At 37.9% G+C, this 13397-nt stretch overlaps 1 protein-coding gene across 1 annotated transcript in view; it reads left to right on the top strand.

The window, feature by feature from the left end:
* Positions 1–13397, top strand: part of LOC108262254 (TBC1 domain family member 10A) — a 109935-nt gene that overhangs the window by 52280 nt on the left and 44258 nt on the right. The window lies entirely within an intron of this gene.

The raw sequence follows: 13397 nt of genomic DNA, 5'->3' as shown, positions 1-13397 counted from the left end.
ATATAAATAAATAGATAATTCAAATAATTCTCCTTCCAGTTGCCTTTAAAACCCACAAGGAGTAAAGAATATAAAATAAGCAAACAAGTATCAACCAGTATGTACACAGTCTTTTAAAAGTTGATGAAATCTCACTTTTTCTTCTAAAACCACACATAATGCCCCTTCCAGACACCAGATATTCTCAAACGCCACAAGGTCTTTCATCTCTTGGTGAAACTTAAAATCGATTAACATCCTAGATTTTAACAGAATCACAAAAACCACTAAAACGCTGTCCCCTGAATTTGACTCAATTCTGTTTCTCCTGCTGACATATATGGCCATCTTTGCCTGCCCTATGATAAAATTTATCAACTGACACTTAAACCTTTTTTTTTTTTTTGAGAGTATTTAAAACCAAATATAAAGGTTTCGATTGTAAAACTCTCGTTAAAATGGCCAAGCAGTCTCTGTAAAACAGTAAAAAGAGGCTTCAATCTCACACAGTGCATAAACATGTGAAACACAGATTCTCTCACGGCACAGAAAGGACATTCATAACTCACATCAGGGTTTAAAACACAGATAAAAGAATTAACAGCCACTGCACCGTGTAAAATCCTCCACTGTAAATCCCCACACTTTTTTATTAATGGTGACTTGTACAAAGCCCTCCATTGTGGCTTTACATGTTCCTTTATTTGTAGAACAGACCGCCAAGGTGTGTCGACTCTTTTGTCCAGAAACTTTTTATTTAGGGATAGTACGCACATTTTGTACAGTTCTTTCCCAGATGGTAACTTGGGACCCACAAAACTTAGTTTTTCAGATTTAAGAAACACACCTGAGCACTCATGTACATTCGCCGAGACTCTAAAATCCGGTAAAGGATCTTGGTCATTGGGACTACTTAACCTTCCGGAATATTCCTCCAGGATTTTCAAGACCTCTTCAGTCAACAGGGACCTCCATTCCACAAGGAACTGCGTGACTACACGGACTGACCTCATCTTTATGTGTCCAGCAACTGCCACCGCGTTCCCAAACTCCGGTCCTGCTACGGTCAGTAGGTCACCCAGAGTGATGACTCCAGCCCTGCAGAACCCCTCCGTGAGCGCAGGAAACGGCTTCCTTTGAGATGCATCTAAAATGGAACCATTTATGATTGGCTCCTCCAGCGGCCAGTAGAGAGAACTTGAGCATGGTACTCTCTGCACTGTTAAAAGTCCCCACACTTTAAAAACATTACGGTAAAAAACAGGAAGTTTCCTGATGTCCATCTTTTTCGGGTCCATCCAGAAAAGAGGTTTATTTAAATCCAGCCCTTCAAGTGTCCGTAAAATGGCACATGCTACAGCCTTCCAGTTTGCATTTACTGGTCCATGTAGCAGCCTTTGCACAAAACGTAACCGAAAGGCTGCAGTCCTGCTCTGCAGGTGCACCAGTCCATGTCCCCCTTCATCCTTGGGGAGAAACAGAACACTCTGTGGAACCCAGTGTAGATTGTTTCAAGAAGACGTTATCATGGGCCTGTTCATTGTAGATTTCACACTTGCACAGTTGCTTGTAGAAACCGACTGCTCTCTTTCGAATTTCTCTATGGTCCACTAAAAGTGTCCCATCATCAGAAAACAGGCCATGTATCATCTTATTCTGACCATTCTTTTTTCCAAATTAAAAAAGAATTTCGACGGTGCATCCATACACTCCACATTCTGAAACCGTGACCTGACCAGAGCTCCTTGTGCAGTAACGTCTGGCAATTTTTTCAATAAATTCTTTTTTGTCATTAAATTTTCTATGCATACCTGCCGTCCTGTGTTTTTCATTAACTCTTGAAGCGTCATTATTTCATCCTCCAAGGATTTCATGCGTAGAGTTGTGTCTCTCGTGACATTGGAGGTATTTTGTTGACACAGCTGTTTAATTTGCGTTTTGGCAAAATCCCACCACTGTTGCACGATTTAAAAGAACCCTTTGTGGTTCTAAAATCACTCCACAAATATTTAAACACATCCCTAAAATGAACGTCTTGCAATAAACTGGTGTTAAAATGCCAATACGCACTCTTATGCTTGAGTTTACTTAAATACACAGTAGCCAGAACCATACAATGGTCCGTAAATCCTACCGGTATAATTACACAACTTCTAAAAGCACTTAACTGCTGTTTAAAACCATCAAATTTATCCAATCTGGCCATAGAGAGCATATTATTATAGGAGTGCACCCAGGTATACTGCTTTTGCATGAGGTGAAAATTTCTCCAAATGTCCACAAGGTCACAGGAATTCATTAACTCGACTAACCTTCTACGTGATGGCATATGGGGCTCTACATGATTCCTGTCTATACCCAGCTCTGTACAATTAAAATCCCCCGCTAGAATAAAAAAATCATCAGAGTCACAATTCTTCAGGACATTATCTAAGGTTAATAAAAATAACATTCTTTCAATGGCGGTGGTCGGGGCATAAACACAAACAAAAACGACCCACCTATTCTCATATTGAGCTCTAACCTTTAACAGTCGACCCTTTATAATCTCATCAAGTTGATAAGAACAGGGGATAAAATTAGAGGAAAATAAAATAACTACTCCCCCACTGGTAGATGTCTTATGACTTAAAACGGATAACCCTTTAAACTCCCTGGCCCAGTCCGCAGCATTATTAGCGTCTGTGTGGGTTTCCTGAGCAAAGATTACATCAATTTTCTTTTGCTTCACCGTTTCAAACAACAAAAATCTTTTATTTCTTTCCCTTGCTCCATTTAAATTCAACGAAGCAACTCGAAACTCACTCATAAATATGAGGAAAAATAATAGATTTACGTACATGATGTCTAGGATTGACTATCACTACCGTTATTGTCTAACATTACATTGACTTTTGTAAGGATTTTCTTTAGACGGTATCCCTCCTGATCAGTGAAACCCCCTTCTCCCATAAACCCCCTTGTTTTTTTAATTTAATGAACTGTTCCACATCCGGGAAAACTCGTCTATCCTCACATTCCTAGCATGTTTAGTCTTTCTCAGAAAAGCCCTGATGTCGTCCACGCTATATTCATGGCTCGAAAAGCCACTTAGATTTACACTAGTATTAGTTGTTAATCACAAATTTACACTACATGTAATACTACAGTTAGACGCTTCGCTCTCGCTCTCTACCTCCACAGAATTCAGCTCCTCTGCAACATCTTTCCTCTTAGCCTGTGCATGAGGACGATTTCTCCGTCTCTTTCTCTGGGGCACCTTGAACACATTCTCTTCCGTCTCCATATGAGAGCTATCATCCGCAACTTCATCAGCAAGGGACAGATCACACTATCTAGTGACACCGTACTGTCCTGTGTATCCTTATCACCTAAATCCGGCTCAGTCTCAGCCTTCTCTTCTTCACCTGGTTTAGCACCGACACCCTGGTGAGAGGGAACAGCTTCAGGTGTCTCCACCTGAGAAGGTACTGCTGTTCCCTCTCCCGGTGTGGGGGCCCCATCCACCCCAACGTCCTCTCCAGCAGTAACCTCGTTACCAGCGGCCTCATTAGCATTATCATTATTTTCGGGATTTACCCGTTTTTCTGGACAGGCCTGCAGCAGATGACCAGATAAACTACACCCAAAACACTTCATTGTAGTAATAGTAGCGTAAATAACAATTAAAATCTTCCACCTTTACATTCAGTGTCAGATCCAGATCATTATTGTCCTTCAGAACCATGTACACAAACCGTCTGAAAGACAAAATATGTTTTACACGAGGGGATTTACTTGTAGTCGCGATCTTCTTGATCTGAGAGACTGGTTTTCCATAGCGGGGGATAGGGTTTGTGAAAGAACCTCGTCCTTAATAAAAGGAGGAACATTCGACAGGATGACTTTTTTACACGGGGTTGATAAAGGAAGCATTAAGTGGAACACATCATCAATCACAACTCCACTGTCCACCATGTCGTTTGCTAACTCCACCGTTTTCAGAAACAGCACGACGGCACTATTCATCCGGGCCGCAGAGAGAATGTTGTCGTGTCCAACACTCTCCCCCACGGCCAGACACACCTCCTCAACGCTGGCGGTAGTGGCTACTTTAATAGCATGCCGCCGCGTGAGAGACTCATATTTCCCCGTACCTGGGGCAGCCATGCTTCCCAAAACAACACGGAAACAGCCGCCCAGGCCAGCGAGAAACACACACAAACACACACACGCGAGCGCGCACACACACAACAAACAATAGTAGTTTAAACTCTCTCAGAAACCAAAGACCTAAAGGAAATCGTATTTCTTAAGAAAAAATAGATAGAAAAAATGAACAAGCGAACTTGAAGCAGCAGCCTCGGCCACGCTCCGCCCACTCACTCACTTCCGCTCTGACTCCGCCCACTCATTCAATCCATGCGCACGAGAGAGAGAGAGAGAGAGAGAGTGTCTGTGTGTGTTTGTAATTATCACTTCATGGGGACATCATCATGTTTACACAGCAACCTCATGGGGACCAAAAACATTATGGGTGCAAAAATCCACGTCCTCACAGGGGTGATGCATTGAAAAGTGTTGAGGAGGCTGTAAATAGACGCCTCACAAATTTTTATCTTTGGCATATAACGCATGATCATATAACGCTTGGCCAACCACTTCACACACTCTGCAAGTCTAATTTATGCAAATTATGGTACCACCCACTTAGTAAAGGACTGTGGCTAATCTGCATATGCACATTAGCTCTATTACCTATTAGCGTACAAAAAGGGCCTGGTAAGTTAAAAGCCTAATTAGACTGTTAGAAGGTTAGATTGTTAGCATAACAATTATCATGTTATCCAAATAATTATAAGTCATAATAGTAATTAAAGTTTTAGTTTTTAAATTTTCGCACAGTGAAATGACACTTTTTAAAACTCTCTGAACAGTAAAACAAAATCCTTAAGTTGGGTTATGGCGGAGTGTAGTTTTTTTGACTGCACTAATAGTTCATAAACACCACACAGGAAGTAGGAAAAGAACTACATTTCCTATCTGCCCTGGCTGTCACAGGCTAATAGCACCAGCTGCTTTCCATTGCTCTAATGAGTGATTCTACTGCTGCAACGAGACCAAATGCAATGAAAGGTAAGTTATTATTATAATTTTTTGCAGTTTATAAGTTTGTGATTTTATTTCCCTGCTTTAAGACATTATTTATAATTGAATCGCAATATTAAAGTAATTGTTATGCTAGCGGACTTTACTAGCCAGAGTTAACACTTTAACCAATCTAGCACATTAGTAAGTACAATAAGTTAATAAAATGAAGTTAATATATTAAATAGGCTTTGGTAGTTGTCATGTCATGTGAATATTTAGTGTTATACCGACTTCTGTAACTAGCTTCACCATGTAACGGATAGTTCGGTTATAAATAGCAGAGTCAGGCTTCCTAAATAGTTATCGATCTGAGCGCTGGATTGAGTTTAAAGCCTCTGAAATCGAGGACAGGGTGGACAGTAGTCTGGACCGAGCCGAGCTCATTAGTTCCAGTTATTAGTTTGTTATGAATCTGTAAAGCGCTGGGCGGTGGTGTGATGTGCTTCGATGTTGTAACTACAGCGCGCTCCTTTTATTCTGCGTCTCTAAACACCGCAGCTGAGCTGTGATCTGTGTGTAGAACAGGTTCTCACTCAGCACAGTTATTAGCAAGCACGGATATGGTTATTTTCTTACTCAGAACATCACTAGGGACTGAAAATCTCAATATATTAACATTTTCTTTAGAGGTAAAATGGCACGAAGGTGGAAGAAGAATAATTATAACTAGACCAGTACATTTCCTGAAGAAAATGTGAGCGGTGCTTGCCATGGTGAAATCGGGACAGGGCGCCAATACATTCAAGAGCCGCCCGCGTAGGGTGCCAATACTTTCAAGAGCCGGACAGATATGGCACCAGCACTGTTAGAGCCGGCCGTGTAGTTCGCCAATACTTTTTAGAGCCGACCGTCAAGGGTGCCAGTACTTTTGAGAGCTGGCCGTGCGGGGTCCCAATACTTTTGAGCGCCGGCCGGAGAGTAATAATATATATACAGATATTAAAAGGTGTGAATTTATCCCAACTGAGCAAGCCACTGAGTGGCGACGGTGGCGAGGAAAAACTCCCTAAGATGTTTTAAGAGGAAGAAACCTTGAGAGGAACCCGACTCAGAAGGAACCCATCCTCATCTGGGTAACAACAGATAGTGTGAAAAAGTTCATTATGGATTCATATGAAGTCTGTATGGCGTTAGGAGCAGCCGTAATCACACGAGTTGAAATTCATGTTAGATGCTCTGTTGTCATCGATAGCAAAGTAAGCAGGATAATTGTTAATGTAAAGAAGATTGTACTGCTATTCCTCCTAAGGCCACATCGACTGGAACGGAGAAGAGAACATATTTATTCATTCATTTATCTTACACAAAATTTTATTTTCATTAATAGTTTGTTTACGCACACACAGACACACACACAGACACACACATGCGCGCACACACACACACACACACACACACACACACACACACACACACACACACATACATACATACATACATACATACACACACACACACGCATACACACACACACACACACAGTCGGGGCCAAAAGTCTGAGAGCACTAGTGGAAAATGTTTCTATTTTGCATTTTTTTCTTATTTAATTTTAGAATTTTCATTAGAAATTGTATTATTGACTGCAACTTCAATAAAATAAATAAAAAAAGTACAATCTTTAAAATATTTACAAGAGATTCAGAGTTTCTTAATGTTTACAGTTGCAGAATTTAAACAAAAATAAATATCCAAAATATTAAACATTTGCTTTCTTTGTTTTAAATATTAATAAATTCTAAAACCAATTTATCTCAAAATGTAAGAGAAAAAAATCCAGATTTTCAATGTGGTCTCAGACATTTGTGTGTGTGTGTGTGTGTGTGTGTGTATTTCTGTATTCTACTATACTGTATTCTTACCTTGCTGATGGGTCAGAATCGACTGCAGTGAGAAAATGCATATCCCTGTGCAAAAAATATATACATTATGGGAACATTTGATAGGTTGTGTTTTTAATCTATAAAAGGTATTGTCTTTTTAAATGATGACAATTTACAAGTGATATTAAATCAATCATAGTGTACTGTAAAACGAGATTTTTTAAAATACTTGAAATCAGTCTGATACTTGAAATCAGAGTTTCAAGTAAAAGAAAAAGCATGGGCCTCTGTGAATTCTCAATTTTCTGCTTAACTAGAAAGATACCAACTTTAGACAATTTATAAGAGCACTCAAGGATTAAAAAGAAAATAGCCAATTGAGGAAGCAATGTACCATCCACCACTTAATAATCAGACTGTAACTGTGCACATCAAATTATATGAAGTGCATCATATAACAAATATATCATTCATTGTGCCAAAATAAAGGCACAGTTTAGAGAGGTTTCTTACCTTCTTCGACATAGATCAGAAAGTCCTCTCTTTGACCCTTTAAACTCTGACCTGTCCACTTGGTGTATCACTAAATGATTATTTAGTTTATTTAAAAGGCAAATGTTCTTCAAATGCAAATACGTTTGACTCAAGCTACAGTCCTCAGCAAAGTTTAAAAAAATATGAAGCAAAAACCTTCCATTTACATTTTATACATACATAAATATATACATATATAATATAGGTATAGGTTTTATCCAGCGAGATAATTGATTTATGAATCAATCAATGTCTGATTCATAAAAACTGTTGTACAAATGTGTGACGCAAAAGCAAAAATGTCAGGCTAAAACTGATGTGATGGATCATCCAGCATTCCCTTTAGTCATCTGATGATACATTTCTAATAGATTCTCCTTCAAACATTGTTTAATTGACTTTCAGAGTTAAGAGCTTTTCATTTTTGGCAATGAGACACAGAATCATTACTGTGACAAAACATTAATAACTTCTCCATCTGAACTGTTAAAATGTGCAGATTCATTGTATTTCAATATGAAACTGTTCTCAAAAAATAATATTAGACACCAGGATAATATTCATTAATAATAGCACCTAATATTCATTAGCATTGAATTTATTAAAACACTGTGCTATTCTATCACACACCTTTGAATCATGTTAATTTAAATACTATAGTTATAGTACCTATTAGTGCCAACATCCCCACAAGATTTCATAATGTAATGGGTTTACATTAATACTACATGAATTGATCACGCTCACTTTATATAATTCAATCTTGTAATTAGAAACTTGTGTAAATTAAGCTTAGCATAAGCAGTGTAATCATGTTTTGATGAGAAATTTAATATTTCTTTGTAAACTATAAATCATATTTTTTCTCAAATTTAGTCTACAGCATGTTCCATGTTTTGTTGAAACATTGTAATTGTAAATTGACACTGGTTATGAGTAAGGAGCTATATAAATTACACATTATTATTATTATTATTATTATTATTATTATTAATAATAATAATAATAATAATAATAATAATAATGTATTTATTTATTTATGATATATTTTAACTGTTGAAGCATATGTAATTAAACGGTGATTTCAGTGGTGGTAACACTGTATACAGTGCCTTGAATCCAATTTCAGGTGTTTTGGGAGTTCTTAATGATCTGTTTTAGGAAAAATAGTATTTTGAATACATTTTGCATTAGGCTACTCAAAGCAGCTGGAGTGCCGATCTTATTTGCTTCTGCAGGATGTGTTTGAAAAAGAACTTAACTAATTCGTGTGGCAGCTGCGCAATGCATAAAATCATGCAGATACAGGTAAGTATTTCAGTAAGCTTCAGTTAATATTCACACAAACATCAGAATCTCAGTGATCTCAGTGATGATGGTATGAATGTTGGTGCCAGACGAGCTGGTTTGAGAATTTTAGAGGCTGATCTGGGATTTTCACAGACAGCAATCTCTTGAGTTTACACAGAATGATGGAGAAAAACAAACACCTTGTTGATGAGAGAGGACAGAGGAGAATGGACAGACTGGTTCGAGCTGACAGAAAGGCTATGGTAATGATAATTCTTTACAAGTGTGGGGAGCAGAAAACCCTCTTGCAACATACAATACGTCTAACCAAATGAGGTGGATAAGCTACAACCATATTAGGTTCCACTCCTGTCTGTGAGCCAAGAACAGGAACCTGAGGCTAGAGTGGGCGTGGACTCACTGGAACTGGACAGTTGAAGAATGGAAAAACATTGCCTGATGTGATGAATCTTGATTTCTGTTGTGACATGTAGATTATAGGGTCAGACATTGGCATCAGCAGCATGAACCTGCCTTGTGTCAACAGTCCAGACTGCTGCTGGTGGTATAATGTTCTGTGGAACTATAGAACCGCGTGTGTGTGTGTGTGTACTGTTTGTTTGTTTGTTTCCCTCCTTCATCGACTACACCCACCTTGCCACAAGTGTTTTTCCTAAAAATGTTTGTAGTAGGACAAAAATAGAAAGAATATGGCACAGTCATTCTACCTAGAGTACGCCAATCATCAGAAGTCAGTGACTGGGCAAGAGTCCATTAGTCAGTGAAGCGCTAACAAATTCTGAGAAATTAATCAGTGTAAATTCTACACTTTACATTCTTGCACATTTAAAAACTTTCTGCATTCCTCAAAATATGCATACCTGATCTCTAAAAACATTTCAGAATATTCCTTTTGGAATATTTGGAATTCCTTCATCACCACCCACCATTTTTTGGGGTTGCCACATTTAAATGAGTTAAGTAACAAATTATGTTTTGTAAAATATATTTCAGATATGTTTCACATTCTAGACCCGGGCTTCCAGAAAAGTACTGTAAACACATAACGTAACACATAATCCAGTACGATGAAATTCTTTGCTTGGAATTGTAGGTTGCAGAGTATAAATGATTAAACTTTGGGTTGTTAAGCTTCCTATGATTTTGTTTTGAAAGTTCAGTTCCATATAGTAGACAAACATCTGCTTCTGTTTGAATCAAATAACCAAATATTTTATTTTTTTCTGTATATGAGCCAGACTGAGACAGATTCTAAAAAGATTGTATACAAGTGTCAATCTCCCCAAGCCACACTGGATAATCAAATCCCTTCCTTATACTTTCCACCATAACAGCATTCAAAAGCACTACAGCTGGAAAGAAAAACACAGAAAGATACTGAGCAAGTCATATGATTATCACTCTTTAGCTCTTGTTTAGTTTGTCTATGTATACCCCTCTGTTTCTTTGTAAAATCTTATAGTGCATTTCTAGCATCCAAGCCTTGTTTTCTACAACCCCAATTCTAAAAAAAATTGTGACGCTGTGTAAAATGTAAATAAAAACATAATGCAATGATTTGCAAATCTCATAAACCCATATTTTATTCACAAAAGAACATAGAATACATCAAATGTTTAAACTGAGGAAATGTACCATTTTAAGGGAAAAATAAGGTCATTTTGAATATGATGGCAGCAACACGTCTAAAAAAAGTTGGGACAGGACCATGTTTACCACTGTGTGGCATCCCCTCTTCTTTTAACAACAGTCTGTATAAGTCTGGGAACTGAGCAGACCAGTTGCTGGAGTTTTGAGAGAGGAAGGTTGTATCATTTGTGTCTGATACAGAATCCTAGCTGCTCAACAGTCCTCTGTCTTCTTTGTCGAATTTTTCATTTCATGAAGCACCAAATGTTTTCAATTGGTGAAAGGTCCGGACTGCAGGCATTTGTGTATCATACATTATATCAAATAATTATTTTAAATAGGACACCAATTTAATTAAGAAAACCATCCAATCCAGTATGGTTCATTTTCGACCCACTTTATGCATTTGTGTAGGCTTTTTGGTTCATGCATTCTAGGGTTAATATGTCGCTTTAAGTATGATAGCCATGTTATATGGACTTTGATATGATATACTTATATATTGCAGACAGTAGTTTCTAATAAACATACTGGTTCTATTTTTATTAAATACAGCTTATAGTAACTACTGACCTAGACGTATTACCCGAATGTTAACCGCACCCCCAGCTCCCTCCTGTAATTTACAGTTGAAATTACTCGATCTGGCAACCCGATATTCAGGTCTCACCATCAGCACTTACTGTAGAACAGCTGGGCTACAGAGGTGCAACTACAGCTGCTGATCACTCCAACTATTCAACATTTCCCCTCTAGAGTGTATAAACACGACACTCTCTTTAACCACGTACCAACTGTATGTGTCCACCATATTGATGAGGGAAAGACCGCGCTGTAAACAAATACAAGTAAACGGAGGAGCTGTGGTTTTTCTGGATAATAATTTACATGATTTACCGGAGATGATAACGGCATCGTTTTCAAAAACTTGCCCTTTGAAACCCGTTTTCCAAAGTTTTCAGACCTCGAAACGCCGTCGTCATGGAAACAAACAGCCAAACCGCATCAGAAGTTTTCGGTTTTTATTTGAAAACATTGTGGTGTAAACGGCCCCTTAACAACTACAGCAAAATGCTGCGTTTATTGCTGAAGTCTTTCTGTAAACAAATAGAAATGAAATAGAATTTTTATGATTCACACTCCATTACACTCCATTCTTCTTCTCAAAGACAACTCTATTTTGAAAAGAATTAAGGTGTTTTTTTAATTTAAAAAAAAAATCTATTTCATGATACAGCTTATTATTAGAGCTGCAACTAACGATTATTTTCACAATCGATTAATTGGTCGATTATTTTTTCGATTAATCTGATGGGGGCGGGCCAAACTTTCAGTGCCTTTTTTTGTTTATTTAAATAAAATCCACAAACTGAGTGTTACAAATATAAATTCAGACTAAAACTTTACACAACTGTTAGTCCAAAACAGAAAAGAACCCAATACACACACACACACACACACACACACACACACACACACACACACACACACACACACATATCACATATACATATACATATATATATATATATATATATATATATATATATATATATATATATATATATATATATATATATATATATAATTAATTTAGAACTGTAGTTTAATTCGGTGCTTTTTGTGCATCCATTAAAAAATAATGCATAAGTACTTATATAATATAAATGTAAACTAACTAAATAAGATAAATATATATAAACATTTATAAATAGAGTTAGATAGATAGCATTATTATTTTTTATGGATGCACAAAAAGCACAGATTTAAACTCCAGTCCTAAATGAATAATAAAATCTCACTTTCACTGCACCTTGTGGTTTCTGTATCTCGGTGTCTTTAGACATGATTTTACTTTTGATCATAATATTTGAATTAGACATTACAGATCTTACTCGCGCTACACTCTGTATCAGTGCGTCTACACCGCCCTTGTTCAGCAACGCAGCCTTGTTACTAACACTTCACTTCCGACAGAATTTACACTGCAAGCGTGAAGATACAGCATATAATGACAGACTTAAATTAAACTAAACCTTTTGAGCAGCTTGCGACCGCATCACTGTCATGCTTCCGTGCTCCACAAACTCCACTTTATAAAGTTTATAAACCTTCTTGGCAGTGTTTAATCCCTGACTTAGAGGACGCACACTTTCTTCCTCAGTCATGTGATGATTTCTCCTCCGTCTGATGAGGACTGAGGTCATGTTGGGAATAAAAGATAACGCTGATAGAAAGTAAATTGAAGAAAGTCAGTGTCGGTGACTCTGAGGCTAAAGCTAGCGGTGTCGCATTACGTGCGTGTGACGATTTTCTGACATTGCTCCTCTTCCGACTACCTGCTCAAGTGACGAGAGGTTAGGCTATGTCACGTTGTCATAAAGTGGTGTCGGTGCGGTTGTTTCGGGGTAGTTTTACAAGCACGAGTACATGAACACAGTATCGGGCCGACACCTGAGTACTGGTATCGGCATCGGTGCATCCCTAACACACAGTTAAATTGGAGCAGTGATCCATAAGATCTTTGATGACGTCATGTACAGGTCAGAGGTGTAGAACTCACTTTCTTTCTCTCCCTTGATAATCGTTGTTTTAATGTAACAGTGAATACATTACATTTATCTCTGTAATCTTCTTCCCTATTTGTGGATATTCTCGAGTGAAATAGTCGAGGCCTCCTACAGAACATATTAAGCTACACAGGAGCAGTGATGAGAATAAACATGACTTTTGGTGCTCATGATTAAATATGGCAGTTTTATTATGAACCCACTACATTAGAGAAGGAAATACTGGATGTGAAGTGTATTAGTGCTAGTGTGTGTGAATAGACTGTCAGTTTAGATACTGACCCTGAACACTACTAACATGCAGTGCTTTCTTAGGGTGGTGATGAAGTTGGAGTTGAACCGGTAAGAAAGATATTAGAGAGAGGCTTCTTTACACTCCTGAGGATGTTCAATTAGAACCTGCACAAAACTCACCTGATTCAAG

The sequence above is a fragment of the Ictalurus punctatus genome, chromosome 12, assembly GCF_001660625.3.
Source record: "Ictalurus punctatus breed USDA103 chromosome 12, Coco_2.0, whole genome shotgun sequence".
Lineage (NCBI taxonomy): Eukaryota > Metazoa > Chordata > Actinopteri > Siluriformes > Ictaluridae > Ictalurus > Ictalurus punctatus.
This window is presented reverse-complemented; position numbering and strand designations above follow the sequence as displayed.